Source organism: Varroa destructor, unplaced genomic scaffold (genome assembly GCF_002443255.2).
Source record: "Varroa destructor unplaced genomic scaffold, Vdes_3.0 BEIS01000001.1, whole genome shotgun sequence".
Lineage (NCBI taxonomy): Eukaryota > Metazoa > Arthropoda > Arachnida > Mesostigmata > Varroidae > Varroa > Varroa destructor.
Genome location: NW_019211454.1, coordinates 13291543 through 13311026, shown reverse-complemented (window position 1 = coordinate 13311026; position 19484 = coordinate 13291543). Strand labels below are relative to the sequence as shown.

General features: G+C 41.7%; 1 protein-coding gene across 3 annotated transcripts in view; it reads right to left on the bottom strand.

Moving 5' to 3' along the window:
• Nucleotides 1–15969, bottom strand: part of LOC111249471 (uncharacterized) — a 71411-nt gene extending 55442 nt beyond the window's left edge. The window contains exon 1 of one of the 3 annotated variants that reach the window (XM_022803389.2): nt 15342–15969. The gene's annotated coding sequence lies outside the window, so the exon portion shown is untranslated. The other 2 variants (XM_022803371.2, XM_022803379.2) reach the window with 2 other exon arrangements.
• Between the last annotated feature and the right edge of the window lie 3515 nt (nt 15970–19484).

The window sequence follows — 19484 nt, the reverse complement described above, 5'->3', positions numbered from 1 at the left end:
TACTTGTTGCTACTTGTTGAAATATATGACTCGATGCCAAAACCACGAAGGAGTGGCCTAACTCCATATGCAGCCTTGTACCAATTCAGCGCTAACGTAACGTCGTCTCCAATTTTGCGTATCTGTCAGCCTGTCTTGTCAGATCTCAGCTTGTTTAGATCACATGCTAGCTGTCACCAAACAGGTCCTCGTGGAATGGACGACGTAGATAGATTTCGTAAGCTTTTGATCAGCTCAGGGGCACACACAGTAACATCTCGAGACGTAGAATTAAGACACCGCTAACTTGAGTCCTGCCACACAACCAAATTCTATAAGCCTTTCAATTAAAGCGTCCTTGTTTTATTGCACATGGCCTGTATATTCGCCTGCATTATGCACGGCCAGTCCAGTCATCTATGCCATCGATACCACTTATACCTTTAGGACTCTTGAAGCCAGGGTTACATTTGGGCTAAGGTCAGACGACACTAACGGAACAATGACAACAGTGAACATACGCACCTAAACGCCTAACTTTTTATCCGTTGTTAGCATCGCCAGCCGCCAACCGGCACCAGCACAGCCATATTCTTTGTGTAGTTATATACGATGTAGTTACGCCTGTTCTTTTTTATCGCTCCTGTTCACTGTTCCCAATTGTCGTTCTCTCTAGCGTAACTTCAAGTATTTTGGCAATTGTTTTTGTTTTTGTCATCTGGTTAGCCATTTCAGCTGGGCGAACTCGACGCCCAAAGGCAGCTCAGTGACAAGCCCAAGAATCGCGAGTTGCTTGAATCCAACTATTTATAAAGATTAACAGGCAGCTACAAACGACGGACAGTTTCGAAAGCAATAACTCGGGTAATTCAGGCAGCAACAGTCACACGACAGCTATCGTTCACGCGCAATGCGCCGATCCACTCAAGTCTTCAGCCGCCCCCCCTGATATTCTACCCCACAAAAAAAATAGATTTGCTGTTGTTGCTGCTGCTGCTGCAGCAGCAGGCTGTTTTGCTGTTTGCCAGTGCTGGGTTTGGGTACCTCCTTGAATCTGCTCATCCGTCAATCACTTTTCCCCGGCGAGCACCGCTGCTGATACTAATAGAGAAATCTTTCATTAGTTACCAACTGCACAGTTTCCGTGCTGCCGTAACTTTTGTCTCCCAGACATATTCGTCCAATCGTTCTTCAACGCAAGTGTTTTTTTGGGATTTTTCTTGATCTCGTGCTGCTGTAAAGCAGGGGCTTTCTGCCCTTAATATTCGATGCTATTTTTGCTGGTTTTTTTTCCTTCACAAGAATAGCGTCCCCTGTAGCGAATAAAGTTGAACACAGACGGAAAACGGGGAAAGCCGATCGGGGATACTGAAATTACGTATTTAGTGAAGATTGTCTATTGCAGATTTAACTATTCACCATTCGAAAAAAATTACCAATATAGTTTTGACAAGATCTCACTTATATCTAAAGTAATAGCGGTGGTAAGAAACATCACTAACACATAACCTCATCATAAACCTCATTTCTTCTGCTGTGTCGGAAGCTAGTAATGAGTAACTATATAGACACTTCAATATGCAGCTGACATTAATGCATTTAACCTTGTACCGTGAGCAATGCTTCTAATTTCGACCACGAAAATTAAAAAAAAATTTTTTATTTTATATATATATATATATATATCATACATTTTAAACTTCAATAACTATTGGGGCTGATACAAAATCGTATAAAAATGCGCTTTAGCAAGAATTTATTAGTTTTTAATACTGGACAGAAATGATGGTGTGTTTATGGCGATTCGTAATCCATTGGCTGAACGATGCACAGTTGCGGTTGTACGTTGGACACGCCAGCGTTCATTCCGTTACTAGCTAAACCCTAAACCATGTTGACTTCTGAATTTCTCAGGTACCAGATAAAAAAAAAAACAGTAAATTTCGCATGAGAGTCCAAAATATATATCTACACTAAGTATTGGGTAGCCTTTATAAGTCTTTGATTTTTTCTTTGAATCGATATAAAGGCAGAATATTATTCTATTTTCTAAAAACCCAGTTTCGCTTGCAGTCATACCCTTCATCTGAAGCCGCTGTTTATGATGAAAGATATCTGCTTCTATTATATTATAAATGCAACACATGACAGCATATTAAAGAACCGCGCGCGTTGTTTGCAATATCTAGATGTGTGGGAATTCAGTAGAGCAGATATGGATAGATTCCGCCGGAACAAAGCCCCACCAGACCAGATTGTGGCGAACTTTGGTTAATTCAATCTGCGCAAATTTCAAGGTTTACTGGTGAATAAAGGTTAAGGTAAGTGAGATGAATATATTGCTGACCTTTAATGATAATCGCATTTGATATAGGGGAAGGAGGAGGGAGCAAGTGCATGATTATATATGCCCATAGATTAACAGGGGATACGCGCTCCCGGGTGCCGTAGTTTTGCCCGGCAGTAATTTTTGTGGTCAGTTACCCTCAAACCTGTGCGTGGTGGGCCAACGTCTCACCCGTGGGCGGCAACGGTATCGTATCGAGATAAACGCTGTCTGTTGCCCCTATTTTAACAAAGCTACTGTATACGAAATGTAGAAGACGGTTGCCTGCTTTGCTTTCTTTCAGTTTGGCAATAGTACTTGATGTAGCGTTCAATATTAGATGAGGCCATTTTTTTAATGGGACCACGTCGATCTTACCCAATACAAACTAGCGTATACTGCAAATTGTCGGATGTTTAGGCTTCTCAACATTTCATCCTCTACTGGATTCAACGAAAATAAACAACGACCCGTAATAGCATGCTAACGATGGTAGCTATGTAAATCCAAGCAGTTGCCCCTATAATCGAAACTAACATAAAATAGTAATTGATCTTCTTAAAGTTCAGGGTGTGTAGATTGCATAGAAAATAGCTGGAGAAGTACCTACTGCGTAAACTTATTGGTGTGTTTTCGCAGACGTACACGACGATCGACTTCGTAGGATGGACAGGATTGAGGAGTGTAGCTGCTACATGATACGTTGCCCCATGTATCCACCAGGTGATGGTTGCATGGTGCCATGATGGGGCTACCTCGAAGTCGTCCTAATTAGGACGTCCTAATTAGGCAAATATCCACAGGTATAAGAAAGGTAGCCGCTCCCGAAGTACTTGTATGTTGGAACACGAGTTAATGGCCGGTTTATTATCAAACTATGCAAATCGAATGTCTATTTAATATAGTAAGCAAATCTTCCCCTGAAGATAGCTGCAGGCATTTATTTTATAGATGAGTAGTTACGTACTCTGCTTGCAAACACGTGTAGATTTTCCATTAAGCTTTTTATTACTATGATTATTGTTACTTTTATCTAGCCTATATTTTTTCTCAATATAAAATTAACAAGCTAGCACGTAAACTAGGCACACGTACGTCGTACACGGCGCACGAATTCGTATACAGCTCAACAAATAAAGCACTTTATCTTGAAACAAAGATTTTGAAAGGAAATAGTGTGCAAAAGTCATTAGAAATGTACGTAACCTAATATCGTTATGCGACACACGTTATAACGTTTAGTTTTCTACTGTCTGTCACCTGTAGACCTATGATGACCGGGTCCGGTTAGCATGCACTCGTCGGAGACCTTAGACCTGAGCAAATTTCACTGTAAAGTCTTTCCTCCCATCAAGATGGCCTGATCAAAGCTGACAAAATTCGGCTTTACACTGCGGCTATAATGGACAAAGAAAGTCCCTGCTAATTAGTTGCATATATGTGTAGTTTACTGGCGTGAGTGTCACGGAAACGGATGGTTGTTCAACAAAAAAGAAAAAAGAAAGTTCAGCTTTCAGGTATTCGTTGCACTGAAGGGTGAGAGGGTGGGGGAAGCGCGAACTGTCGATCGAAAATCGGATCTGGCGTCCGCTTGGAATGACGCGCTGGTTACTAATGCAGAAAACACTATGAACAAAAAATTCGGCTTCCAATGACCTGTCCTGCTGACTCTCATTGACCTTTGGTACAGCAGCTTGTCGTAGATATCTACGAATACGTTGCTGGTAGAAGAGGCCGTACATGGGCCGAGGCCGATACTGGTAACAAGGATGTCCGGCGAAGTCCACAGGACAAGCATATGTAGATGGTGTATTAATGGATACACAAACAGCGATGTGAATGGGGAACGGTGTTGTATACATCGAGGCGCTATCGATTTCATCGACAGGAAACTATGCTAGAAAACGCGTTTATGACGATTAGTTATGACTGGAGCAATACCACGTCCAATCTAGAAGCGAAACGGTGCTCTACGCTAATTGCCGAGAGCTTGATAAAAGGCTTTTACTTGTTAGAAGAGAAACGCGAAATATGATTATACGTGTACGCCAGTATATTTATCTAAGCATATAAAGGTACGGTTTTGTTACGTTACGTAAAAAATGCCCTCATTGCGTTTCCAACTTCCTCATGTCTTAACGGTGAGGAACAAGAGCACAAATGTAATCTGTACAGATATTTTCATATGTCAGTTTTAGAAATGAACAAGTATCGGCATATAAAAAGTGTCACTTATGTTGCCTGACCATGTATTTACGTGCCTGCGCCAAGAGAAGGCATTTCTAATTATGAACTTTCATCACAATGACTCAGCTAGCTGAGCGAAAAGTTCACTATTTTTTTTTTTCAATACAACATATGTTTTCCTCTAAAAGGCACGAATACAAAGATAATCGGACGCCTCAATAAACTACACTCGCTTGCACCTTATCGATTTTTTCTTTCGGGTAAGAATCGCTTAGGCCTATTGAAAAGGTTAGATTCTTGTTCATGGAAAGTCAGACAAGAAGGCTCAGTTAATCAATCGCTCGATCACAGCCCGATGTAATTATCTACAGAATATTATCGATGAGACAAACGTTACGGTCGAACGGCGCCTCGGCCGTCATTTTTACCGTGTGTCGCAGTATTGTTACTATTGTACTCTATAATATATTCATGGCCAATTGAATATATTAATAAGCAAAGAAAATGAAGGGAGGTGAATAAATGTTTACGAAAGTATAACATCTGCTGCACCTAAGAGACAATCATACAAGAGAGGCGTTCTTCGTCGTGACCAAACAGACGCAGAGAGGGATCGTTGATTTTTTTTTATCTATTTAATTTTCGTCTACCTTTATTGCCGTAGAAGTTCATACAATGGCATTGCCAGCTTCCCATTCTGCGTTGGTCGTCGCTTGACTTCTACGAGGATTTCCGCCACCTGTGGTAGCAGTACGCACCACAGAACGGCCTGGTCGTTGTGATCCTCTATGTGGACTTGATAAATTGTCTATTTTAAAGTAGTAACTATAACAGCGCGCATAATGAGACAATAAAGAAGATGATTTACGCCGGTGTGAGCATATGAATTGCGTTGTCAAATGGTATTTTGGGGTTATGTCAAATGATGTTTAAAATGAATTGTTATATGTATATTAGTTGGAAGATTATGTTTAGTGGATAACTGAGAAGATTAAAGAACGTGTTATTTTTGGTTAACAAGCTTTCAAAGGAAAGCGTTGCGCAATGCTCCTCTTCGCCGATAACTACAGAATGCTAGTTCTCTCTATGCTAGAAGAATGCTAGAAAACTCAAGGCGAAGCTTGTTTTCAAATAACCAAATAGCACCATCAGGGAAATAGCTGCACTGGTTCTCCGAATCAAGAATCATCTATCAATGCGAACTCCACGTCGATCAAAATATAATAAAATCTCGTAAATCTCCATGTATGGTCTAAGTACCGGCACATATTAAGACAGGCATTGTTTTTTGCCACTTTTTATCACCTACCTACCTACCTACCTACCTACCTACCTACCCATAGTGGATACTTACACGAACATCGGATCATTAAAGCGGCTCCCCATCTGCACTGCATGTCCTGGTGAATCAACGCGTAATTCCCTACACACTTACCTTACTGTAAATTTATTTGTCACTTTGCATAAGCAACAATGGTCTTCCAGGCTTCCTCACTCTTCTCGCAAGATCAAGCTGCTCCCACGTATTGGCATTCGCAAACATGACGAAAATTACGATACAATCGGTCCCCCTAGAATAAGCTAATCTACCCGTGTCACAGGTATCGAACTGCTAGACGGTGTTCCAAGCACCCATTAGCGATACTGCATAATTAAGCATTTATCTGGCATCGGAAGATTCTCTAGGGCCCTGATTTAAAAAAAAAAATTATTTATCCATGACTGTTCGCAATCGTTGATAGCAAACTGGCAAGTGCAGACTCGAAAATGCCGCTGTGACATTATAATCATGACAGTGGAACAATCGTTTACAGGCCATTCACGAGCAGCCGAAGGTGGTCATCCACATGTTCTGCAGGAAACGGATGCTGCTGGCTGATCACGGAAACGAGGGAGCCCTATTTAAGAAACAGGCCATAAAAATGTCTTTGTGTCAGCAATAGCTGGTTTCTGTTCTTGATCCAAAAAGCTTTTCAGGCGATCGGTTGTCCTAATGCGACCTAGTGTCCGACGACATGAACCGCTTGTTGGTTGAGTAGAATAGACGGTAGAGTCGTTCGCATGGTCTGCCGAAGGGCCAGGGTGGCGTGGAGCCCGTGTGTGGTCGCTGTTGGAAACTTCGGCTTGTGCTACTTTATGCTTCTAGCTGAATTTTGACGCCGATGACAATGTTCTTTCAAGTTACATAGTAAGGTATGCTTCTATAAAAAGTAGCTGTGCGGAAAAGCCACATCTTTAAGAAGTTCTCGTTGACAAAATTTATGTGCATACACTTGTCATTTGGGTCGTTTAAATCTAACAAGTGTTACTGCCCTATAGATCATTTGCTTTTTATTCCTGCCGGAATAGCCAGACCTCATTGTAAATTCCAGACCACACAGAAGATTCAATGAAACATACAATCATAGAAATGTTTTTAGTAGAACAACAAAGTTGTACGAAATTGTAGGAAAAAATTAACCAAGTGAAATCTGCCTGAGCTGCGTACGAAGCCTTTTGATCTTTTAATTCATACGCCTTCTTAAAAGGGGCGCTAAAGAAACCCATCCCAGTTAAATCACGCTGTTTTATGTGACGAACGGCCAACAAAGTTAGACAGGTCGCAACTCAAATTAACGTAGCATTTACAACCGTTAAAAACAGGTACTTTCTTAAAAGACGCTCATTTAGGGTTTTTGTCAGTGTCAAAATACTACTATGTGATGTCGGAATCGTTCAAAACATAAGCCTCTCAATATCAGAATTTGTTCCTGTGAACATGAATATTCGTACTAGCCGGATCTCACCGCTAATTATAATAGTCATAATTATAACTCGATGTATAACTTCCATGAGTTTCGCCAACTCATGGAAGCAATCTTCGCAAGCGTGACTGTATCAAGCTTTCAAAGTGGATAATGAATGATTCGTCGATCCCTCTAACTCGTTGTCGCCATTTAACGGTTCCCCGTTGCTGTACGGTTACTGATTACGGTCTACGATTTTGGCCCGAGTTACATGTTATTCGAGAAGTAAAACGTACGTATAGATAAATCACGCCACCAACGGCTTAAAAGCTGCCACGCTTTATTTGCTGTCTGGTATATGTTCTGGCTTAACCGCAATTTAGCTCTGGACAAGATACCTGGTAATTAATCGCTTGGCCATAATCATCGCTGCCGTCTCCTTCAATCGCTACCAGACCATTGGGTATTAGTCGAATCTCAAACTGCGCAGGCCTGATGTATGGCCGAAACTGGGGTATAGCTTAAAAAAAGTACCCTCGCCTACTTAGCCCTCAAAGGCCGCAGTATTTCCGCGACATGTAAAATACGGTAATCGCTTGCTAATAGTTGCCACCCCAACGATGACATAAACAGAGATATGATTGACAATGGCACAGTGGCCAATGGTAATATTGAAGTGTGGTGAATTCTACAAGACACCCTTTGCCGTACATAATGAAGAAAGGATAACATAGATTCTAGCTATCGAACTACGTGCCTGTAACAGCATGCAGAAAGGCATCGGAGAAGAGCCTCGAGCTGGTTGCTTGTGTGGTTTTGTTTTTATGATAAATATGCTATATGATATTTTCGTCAGATTATTGGAACAAGTTATACAACTTAGAAGGCTAAACAAATACTTTTTATTAGTTTTTCTCGTGAAATAATGAATTTCATCTGGAATCAAGTCTAATTTGCTGGGGCAATCTGGCATCATTGTTGCATCACAAGACTTGCATGGCTTGCAGACCGATACAAATCCGCATGCTCGCGGATGTCGCACTTGTGCCGATGAACAGGTCCTTCTGTTACAGGTTGGGTCAACCTGAAAAGTTTGTTGTTAGTGAAGTACTTGGTACCATTTACAGATCAGCACAATTGTCGACTGGCATTATCAAAGCACTATTACTCAGCTAACAACACCAGGATAAACTGATGATGTCACAACCATTTATATATACATTTTCTCTTCTATAATTAGATAATGATACTATGAAAGTTAAATGAAATAACTTCGGTAGTATCCTATCAATATCTGGAAGGCGTACGCGCGGTACAGCACGTTTCCTATTCTAGACCAGTTATTCAATCGCTCATTTTTAAATCGAATCGAGTATCGTTTTTGTTGCCAAGACATGGAATAATAAAATTATATAATACTTTTTAATTGCGCCATAGATTTTTCCTACGGACCTATGCGGAAACGGAGATCTTCGTCAGGTAATGTCGTCGTGATACAGACTGAACTGCTTGAAACTAGATTTGCTATACTCGTAACAATGTATCAACAACAGCTAGCCGTATTTCAATCATCCATACGTCAAGTGTCAGCATATTCACTGTCCCTGCGCCTAAAATTCGGTGACTATCAACGTTTCAAGCACCTATTATATGAACCGACACACAAAAAAGAATTAGCTGTGTGTCTTGCTTTAGCCCTTGTTGATATTTTGCTGAATTGAGAATCGATACTTCCAGCCCTGTGCTGTCTGCTCGAAACCAGTGTCCTGTACACATAGTCTACTTCGTCCAAACTAAATAAATTCGTGTAACGACACAAAGAGCCGTTTCAATGACAAACCCTTCGAAATTTACGTTCAGTGCTACCGCTAGGCTACTGATGTTAGTAGTGCTTTATACGACGGGCCCCTAACACAAAAATAAACGCATCTACGAGCGGACTTAAGCCTGTCTGCCGAAGTTCAATCGGCAAGCAGTTAGTCATTGCACTATCACGAGGACCCGACCTTAAATACCGGAGCATCCCTTTCGAAGCGTCGAGAGACATCTGTGCCTTACAATCATTCATTCCAGCACGACAATTTTTGGAGGCCTGATCGACGGGTGAATAACCTATCCCGAGACTATCGGTCGTGGCTACCGATACAGTATTCACGTGCTATCGGCCTCACTCGCCCCTTGGGCGTCCGCTAGACAAAGGATAACAACAGGCCGTTAAACAGAAGTACTTGAAAGCATTTTGGCAACATCATCAAGGAACCGCACGTTGATACGCAGGCAGTTGGACGCCGAAGTTGACGTCAGGCCAGTGAGCGCTAGGCAGTCAGAGCTAGACAGCGTAATTACTGTGAAAAAGAGAACGTGGGAACAAGAAGCTTCGGCCGGCGAAGAGGATGTGATAACTGCTCATACAGTTCTGACACTTGGTCACATATGTGGACGTGATAGTATATAATAGAATTGCACTGCCATAAGCCGAGCGGCTCTGGCGCCGCCCGTTCAACAGTTGCTTCTTCTCATTGTCAACCAACGAGAAGAAGCAACTGTGCCGAAAATAATCAAGACGAGTCTTTTCTCAGGTTTGGGTGCTGTTAGTGAAGATATAGCTATGCGATGCTGAATAGTTCTTCAGCTCAGCTGGTCATTCTTTTATGAACGCTTCCTGTTTATGCTTGGTCAGCTTTAACTAGACACCGGTCACTCACGACTTAACGTTATCGCAGAGAAATATTTTTACTACTAGCGCTAATAGCATTATGAGAGTGTAATTGTTTTAGCAAAGACTAGGCTACTTTCCCAGATTATAGTTGTATCGTCCGTATATGTTAGTGTTCTGATGTACGTCGTTGTAGATTTGAAAACCTATGTCGGCGCCCATTGATACGAAACCCACGCGTGACAAAATTTGATCTATTCAAAAACTAATTGAACTCACTGGAAACGGACGTATCCGTCGTTCTCGTTACAAATGTCCCCATGAAATTTCACCGCGCTGTCAACACTCGTCATTGCTACAGGGACCTATTTATCAATTGTACGATGATACAAACGAGCATAGTACTAGTAAATTTAAGGGATATTATTGCTTTTTGACTTTAGAAACAGTTCAGTAAGAGCAAGTCAACACTGTGTAACGCTCGTATCGGACTTTCACAAAGTTAAACCCCAGATTAATCGAACCCAAATCTATAAGCAAATGTCTCGCTCGCGTCACTATAAGCGCAATGCAGACCCAAATATGATTTGATTACTCGGCCTACGCGTATAGTAGAAAACGCTAGTTTATACAGTTGTCATTATCAACAAAAATACATAATCATATTTATAAAAAAAGAAAAAAACAAAATAACCACCTTTGTGTTGTCTATTTTTAGCTGTTACGCTACATCAAGATAGTAACAAAAGAAAAAAAAAATCGTACCTCGTCAAAAAGTCCACCTTGTTTTAAAGTAAATACAGTTGTTAGTGAGTATGAAAAAAAAAACGAACCTTCAACGATTCCGTGCTAAAGGTCACATTCGATTACGTGTTTTGTCTTAGGGCAGCGTAGAGCATAGTAAATGGCGTGTGATTAGGAGACAGCATTATATCTCTGTATAGATGTAAGCATCCTATCCGAATGGTAAAACGCTATATAAAGTTATCACTTATAGACGTTCGATCGAGCATTAATTTTACGAAGTTCGCCTACAGTTCAGTCAGCGATCTGTTATGTATTGCGTTGTCAATAGCACCGACAAGCTATATGTTTAGTTCTATTTGCTTACAACTATCGACTATCATACTTATATACATACTACATATCAACTATCGGTTTCAAACGTACGTATTCTAAGCAACAGGATCAGCGGAGAGTAGGTTGATTTAAACAGGCCTGGATATACTACTGCGCAAATTTTTCTAAAGGTTCAAGTAACTATGGTCTGCGTCGGGCAGCCGATGCCTATCGGACGCAACACATGAAGCAGGCGTTCACGAAACGTTCGAGACTGCAGTCATCGTATCTGGAGTGTTGTTCTACTGTTTCCGTTCGTTAACGTTGACATGAAATGGCCACGCTTTTTATTCAAGCTGCTACTTCCGGTTAGTTCAGTGTTAAATAGGAGCCAGTACGTAGATTAACATTATACTGACTTGCTGAAACCGTCGAGCACCTTACTCGGAGTAAATGGGTCTAGTCCCGGACAATCATACACAGGTTATTGTCGTTTGCGATCTGAGTCGCTCGCTGTTAACAAAGTCTCCAATGAACTATTTCATTCGTGGTCGTCTGATTTTTGCAGCGAACCATCTATTCTAAGCACGTATTTGTCTCATTGTCATGTACGCTTCTGTGTCCTATTTCGTATAACGGCACAAACAAATTATCTATAGTGAATAGTGTGCCGCTGTTGCCGCGCCCCTTGGCAATGCCCTACCCGTTTTTCAGCTGGCCCCTTTGCCCGTCCCTTTCTATAACCGTATCATTGTTGTAACGGTTGTCAGTTTGTTTTGTTACCGTTTTTCCTATAGCGAAGGTTCCTCAAAACAAGATCCGCCCACATGCCAAGCACATCCAATCAGATTTCTGTCCCTATTCGAGCATTGCTTCGGCAAGTTCCTTTGCCAGTTACCGTGATCACGACCGGACGCCCACGTTAAAGGCTTGTTAAAAACACTGATGCAGTCACAGCATACTCCTTTACGTCAGCGACAATCACTGCGGTGGAGGCGGCAGCAGCAGAAACGTAAATCTCAGTAGTCATCACAACGACAGCAGTGGAAGCAGCTGTGCCACTAGGTAATTGATGGACAAGATTTTTTCTCATCAGTGATCGTAATGGTGGTGGCGGCGATATTGCAATGATTTGGCAGTGAAACGGGTAAGTTTCGGTACCATGAACGAAACGATGATCAATAGTCGTAAAAGCATTGGCCAGTGAGCTAACAACTGCAGGCTTTCGCAGCAACAGCTGTTCTGGTGGCTTCTCACATAGAGCGGTACTTCGTACGGCCTGTTTGTGGTGACATGCCCTCTGTTAAAAGGCACGCTGCTACCCGACGCTTAGCTTCGGTGGAAACGCTAACGGAGAGAGCTGACGATGAGAACAACGTCAACGACGCCGGTGACCCCTGGTGGCTTTGGTTAGTTGGGACGAGTTGCCATCGTTGTAAGACACGGTACGCAATTACGGTGCTATCCATACTATAAGCATACATACGTGGCAGCGCACGTATTTAGTTAATCGCCAGCGGGTTTCAATTTTGTTTTGTATCTAACATAAGCGATGCGTCGTGGATCACGTCAGCTGGACAACGGTCACCGACTGAGTCGGACTGAGCTTTCCGGCAAAGCAGAAGCGCAAGCCTCAGGCCGCATTCTGTGGCGGGAATTGCTGCTTCACTAGCGTCAACAGTACATACGCTCATGCCCTCGATGATGAACAGCCTTGTAACATATTTGTTTTATCGCTAATGTAACAGGGGGAGGGGGGGCGCTATGGAGAACACCCAAACAAAGAGACACATGTTTGCTATGTAATAAGACTATACATATGCATGTATGTGCGCCAAGACTTGTCAAGGTGTAATCGTGTTGCGGCTGAGGACGGGCGCGATGATGATGGTGACGATTCTGAAATGTTTATTCAAAGCAATCCCGTATTTGTTGTCTTAGCCGCGCTTTTCCTAGTAGGGAAAATGTGCTCGACTTTGCTCGGCAGCACCCTCTAGTTCACTGTAATTATATCCTGATCTGTTTACTTAGCTGAACCGTAAATAGAATATGGCGTAGTACTGAAAAACACTGCCTTCAATCGATCCGACTTCAAACCTCGTCTCAACATAGTTACTCTATGAGTTCACAGGTCGGACATTGAACAATATATACCCTGGTTGCCGTCAGTGATGAGCGGCAAACAGACAATAAGTACAGACGCCACCATAGACGCATTAATCAATGTAGAAGTTTGCGGAAATATGTTTTCTTGATTTGTAGTTTGACAAATTAGCTAAAAACCAACCGACTGCAAGGGTATTTGCGATGAAACAAGCAGCATTATTGAATAGTGGGTACGTGTGCTTTCTCCTTTTCATAATTGCTATAATAATATGCTATTCTAAATAGGGGCAACCCAGCTCGTTCCCGCTGTTGTTGGCCCAGCTGCTGCTATAGATCACATAGCGTGAATTTGTTCGTTTAGATGTGCTTTGGGGGGATCTACATGTGCATCCATTTAAAGAGGCAATTCATATCTGTAGCAATCACGCATCGCCGTGCTTTTCGGTATCGCCAACGCTTGATGGAGTGACTCGGTGATCGAATACACAACAAGCCTGAAGTGAACGGGGAGCAGCAGGTCAGATTCGAGGTGAGAAGATTGATTACGTAGATAGATTAACATATCACACGCAGACAACGCGAGGGATCAGACATAAATATATACGAATAGGCATAGCTATATTTAGACTGGCGAAACTGTCGAATTCGATGTGCAATGTGAAGCCGTCCATTTTTGTGTTTTGTTAACAACTGCGGTTATGTAGATCGCCCGTGCAGAACTTCGTTTTTCAAGTTGCTTGATTCTATGCAAATTAGAAGGAAAAAAAACCTATACCAGATACGTTGCTTTTTTATTTGAAAAATCACTAAAAGAACACTGATATGACACATGCTGTTTTTGTGGAAGCCTTTTATCTTATTCTATAAAATTGATTTCTTCGTGCAGGCCGATCGTTCAGGCATACTTGAAACTACAGAACCTTAAACTTGTTCTATCTATATAATGACATAGATGTGTTAATGAAAATAATTTTCTTTGGCAATCGTAGACCGAAAAACGATAAAAGTATGGCTGGCTGATTTCATTATAACACCAGTTAACCTGTAACAGATAAATATTTTGCACTGCACAGATAAAACGCCAGTCGGAACACGTAGAGTAGAATAGAGTCAGTCGGCCTGTGGCTACCTGGCTCTAGCCGTTTAACAATAAAACCAATTTGTCAATAAATATATATATATATATATTTAGTATTTGCATATCTAATTTAATTGGCTCGATTTTAAGTAGGCGCACAGTTGTTGACCATCACTTTCTCATTCGTAGGAAAAAGAGCCAATCCGTTTCAGATAATCCGATTAAATTTATTGTCTATTTTTTTATATTACTGTTCATGTATCTACAATTAATTAGAGTCGAAAAAAGCTAAAAGTTCGACGAACAAAAACAGGAATTACTATCGTAGCAATATCGGCTATTCGGTTCACCCAGGCAGTCATTTAACGACGACCTTGGCGTGGCCTGAAACCGTTATCTCGACTCTGTGCTGCTATTGGCGCCACGATTTCGGCTTCCTGTATCTACGTTCATAACCCCGTAGACGCTGTTTTTAGTCGATTTATTTAGGGCTCTTAGTAGTCATTATGCACAAATGCATGTTCGCGAAAAAAAAAAACAATGAAACACCGCCTGGTTATCGTGATTGTTATCACTATAACTTCTCTTTTAGATCTTGTGGTACCGGTAAGATTACACCTATTGTACTCTCACAGATCGTTTCTGAGTAGACTTTTATGCATATTAGCAGACGCGTCGTGTGATAGCAAAGAGAAAAAACGATCTCTCATGACACATTGTCCGAAAGATAATTTTTCCGAAACTTCTTCACGTAACGATTACGTAACCCATGAAGACTTCAGCAAAATTTTGACAAACGGTGATATTCATTTGAGGCTGTTATTGTCATTATCAATCATTTGTTACAGAACTGCAGACTGGTTAGAACTTACAGCGTTGGCTTGTGACTCGGCCTATCTAAGCGACGCCTTTCCAAAGAACTATTGAGTAGATCGTAATCCGTTCGATTGAAGATCGTATTCGTTCTGAAGATCTGATATCAATTGTAACAACGCAGAATAATTCACTTTGAAGGGCAGAGGGCTAATGAGCTCTTTTACGAGTAACGTTGTACAGATTGTGATGATGAAGATATTTTGAATCCACCGAATACGAAGACAATCTAGGCTATAAGCAAATGGATCGATGATTGCATGCTATTCTAGGATGTTGTGGTGGATAGGTAACACTGAACGTTTAAAGACTTTCCGATCGATCAACGATTAATTTTTGGTCGCGACATACATGAAGTTATCACCTTTTGCAGACGGACGCGCGACAGGGCTTCAAAATGACATAAACACCGATTTGTACACTTCACCACTCCGATAACAGCATCAAATATGTTCAAAACTCAGTAATGAATTAGATGTACAATGAACATCGCACACACGCGTTTCACCATAATCTAACGACCGTCGCTGGCTTCACACGAGGATTCCCAGATTACGAGCTGCGTTGGCCACGTCCCCGGGTTCTGTATCACCAGCACTGACAACGCGGCCACTGAGTACAACAGACTGATAGGTACGAGGCCTTGTGTAGTAGCCACCAGCTGTAATGGCTCAGAGCTTAGTTAAGCTCATATAAGCGACAACAGTCGCTGTTGTAGTGTTAGCCGAAACCAAGACACGAGTTGAAATAAAGTAAAATCTGCAGGAATGATGGACCCGCATGCGCGAACAGGCCTTGGGCAAAACAGTAAACACTTTAGCCCCCTCAGACAACGTTGCTTCGCCGGCTTTTCGGTCCACAGTTCTTCTCGCAACGCTGCCCGTCGCCCCGTCCTATTGTTGCCCCTCGCACCGTGGTTCGTTGACTAATCTTACTGGACGAAGCAGCGCGATCACATCCCTTTCCGATCTTTGCGTTATGCTGAAGAACAAAGCTTCGTCTTACTCCGCTCCGTTTCGGTTGAGGGTGAATACGCCCTTGCCATTGATGAGACTCTCGGACGTATAAACAGAATAAGCGTTCCCCACACGCGACAGAACGTAGCCACTACCGATACTGCTGTTTTTGTCGTCGTCGTTTTTGTTTTTGCCGCTGCCACCGTTACAGCTGGACAGCCTCCGTGCGTTGCAACAAGACGTTCAGCAAAGAGATATCCGATTTGTTGTCGCCTGTGTATGGCTGACTCGATTCATGCATGTCGCTGTGCCATCTGTCGATGACGGACTTCAACCCCTGATGAAAAACCGGTTTAGTGCATTGTTTTTACTGGGAGATAAACTTCAGAAGAGCTGCTTGCTAATAAAATCGAGGAAATATCTTCCTTGAGAATATTCCGTGCAGAAAAAACAAGATAACACGCTGCCCGAGTTTTTCAGTTAAATTTAGAAGTTGTCTAACAAAGGGAGTTTTTAATGAAAGACATAGCTCTTGACTGGAACTGCTTGGAAGCTAACCATGAGCGGTCAGTCGAAGATTTCTGCTTGAAGAATCAGCATGCGAGAGCGCACACTCCTATGGGTTACTAAATGAACGCCACGATGTTTGTATGCGAATGAATTATATAGTGGAACTCACCAGATCGATGAGCATTCATCGATACGAATGAGAAACAGATCTATTTTCGGGGGACGCAGCTGGCAAGCCAATCGTTGTTTCCAGACCTTTAAAACATTTCAGTATATTAATATTGTTTTTGAAGTAAGTGAAGTTACACTTCAACAAATAATACCCTCACTTCACACGATATCATACGAGCAAACACATTCCCTTTTCTGTGTAGCAAAATCATCCACATTGTGTTACTTCGACATTGACGGGCTATATCAAAATGATCTGACTCGCTAAAACTCAAAAAGCCAGCGATGAAGTTTGCCAGTACAGGCTTGGGCCTGTTAAGGTCTCTTTGAGGCGTTCATGGTCTAGTCCAGCACCAACTGATTCGCCCGTTGCGCTATTGCGCGAACTCGACGTAAAAGTAAATAACGCCGAACCGCGGCCGTTCGTAGACGGATCACCGCAATCATTTGTCAGCTGTGTTAATGTCGTGTCCTCTCAAATTGAGGCCACTTCCTCAACGCTATTATTATGTTTAGCTAGCTACGATTCTTATGGATCCAATCTAGGAATTAGTTCCTTAGAGTGAGTCCGTCTGGCAAAAAAAACAATGCCACCTACAGTGATCTTACCCTTTCTACTCCTTTAACGGTAGAACAGGTATGACTATATAATACGTCATTGTAGTTGATGACGATATACAGTTTTTTAGAAAAGCTAACCCAAACTATTCTCACTAACTTCTAACAAAGGGCCAAAACATAAAAAAATAAAAGTTACAAAGTGAATGAAAAGGACCTGTGTGTGTACGCGACGAACAATGATGGACCGTTTACTTAACTAAATATAAACTATCCTTTTATCGAGGAGAAACAACATAAAAACGTCGAGATCGGCAAACAATTGTTAATTTTCTTTTTCTTTTTTTTTTTTTTTATGAAGATAAATTACCGCAGGACGACGCCCGAAAAATGAATGGAGCCCATTTTGATGATTCAGCCATTAGACGAAATGAGGATTACCTAACCGACCTGATAAGCCGTGGAACATGTACACACTCAGCCACTTGAACTAAACGTCTGAAGTTAATAATAATCTATAATTAGATCAGCTATAATTAATGATGATTGGAATTTTTTCTCGGACGACCTGCAACACGAGATCGCAACCTAAATATCTATCATTAATTTATTTGGAGCTCGTGCCCATTACATTATTTATTAAAGATTACTCGCTGCTCGGAAAGACAGACTTAAGTCTCGAACGGAAACGAATTGTCCATTAAAGCTATGAGATAATTAATTAAGTTTTTTTTCTGTTTTTCATGTCAGTTCGACTCGCCGATAAACTGTGTTTGTACAAATGAATTACCACTGAATAGCAAACGAACTTTGTTTTTGATAGAGGTGTAAAACATACATGGTTTACCTGTGTGGGCTATCGAAGGGACGTAGGACAAGGCAGAGCGAAATCATGCCGGTCCCAAGCTGGACTGTAATTTTGTGCTTCTTTTCGCGGTGATCTAGAATCTGTACATTCCTCGTAAAAACAAAAGAAAAAAAAGAACAAATACCCACCAATTCAGCTAGCTAACTAATGTGCCAGCATCCTAGGTAACTTGTATCTAATAAATCTCATTTAGACCACTACATGCCCTGTTGTTTAGCACGTAGACACATCACTATCGAAGCTACCACAGGAACAATTGACTTCTATCAAACGCCACACGGAAAAAGTCATAGAGTAACTATTTCGATGTAATATTTTGACTATTCCTATAGAATAGATTAATTTGTCCTGCGCACCCAAACCAGTCCAGCCAGTGTTTTCACAGGAGGCCACCCGAAAATTAAACGACTGAATTAAATATTGGCATTGATATGACAAGTGCGCGTAGATTAACACTTCGCTTTTTCTATGGCCATAACCGGAACATTTTATAAGGAACCCAGCAAGATGTTCCGCAGTCGGGCGGCTGATCAGTCAGCCAGATACGCGTCAACAATAAAGAAGTCTCCCGACATACACCGAATAACAGAGCGAGCGACTCTCTGCCAAAGTGTTATCGGCTGCAACCCCGAATGCAACGGATGCTTCGCAACCTACGCCTATTTGCGGTACGACGCCAGCGCCGACAACGTTGGCCATCGTTTCAGTGGGACGCGGTGGCTTACCAAAGCAAATGCCAACAATTTTTAGCAGATATCAGCCATTGCTATTGCATAATGCACCCCGCTCACCCTTACGATTTTTATTATTGCCATTGTATAATATCTCCCAGTGGTTAGTGGGAATTTTGGCTCGACTTTATAAATCTGAGAATTTATCGTAATTTCGACACTGACAAGCGACCAACGAATAAGCAATCCTATTCCAATTCCTCTATCCAAGACATAACAAATTTTTGCTACAACTTAAACTGTTCCTACTATTACGCGACCTTTTTTTTTTCGCTATCATCGGTATGGCTCACTGTGAAGTTTCACGAGCAATTATGAGATTCTTCAGCAGCGATGAGGCCGTGTGCTCTCATGTCATCTTAAGTATTTAGTGAAACTTGCGCGTCTGCGCCTATACGCGTGTGAGAAAAATAACTAGCAAACGTAATTGATATAACAGGAAACATTACAGATAAGAAAGTGAAGTAGGAAGTGAGACTGTTCAACGTTGGCGGAAGAACGGATGACAGAATTTGTCAAAGCTAGATGACGTCAACTAGAGTCACCTTCGGAGATAGTTTGTTGGTGGGGTTTCAGTATGTTATACCAACCAGTTCGTTCAGCGTATGCCCAAACAATTAACTTTCACAAATAATTAACGTTCTATTAGATTTTGTTGGATACGAGAAATCACACAAAGGTGGCTTGGTTTATGCCGAAA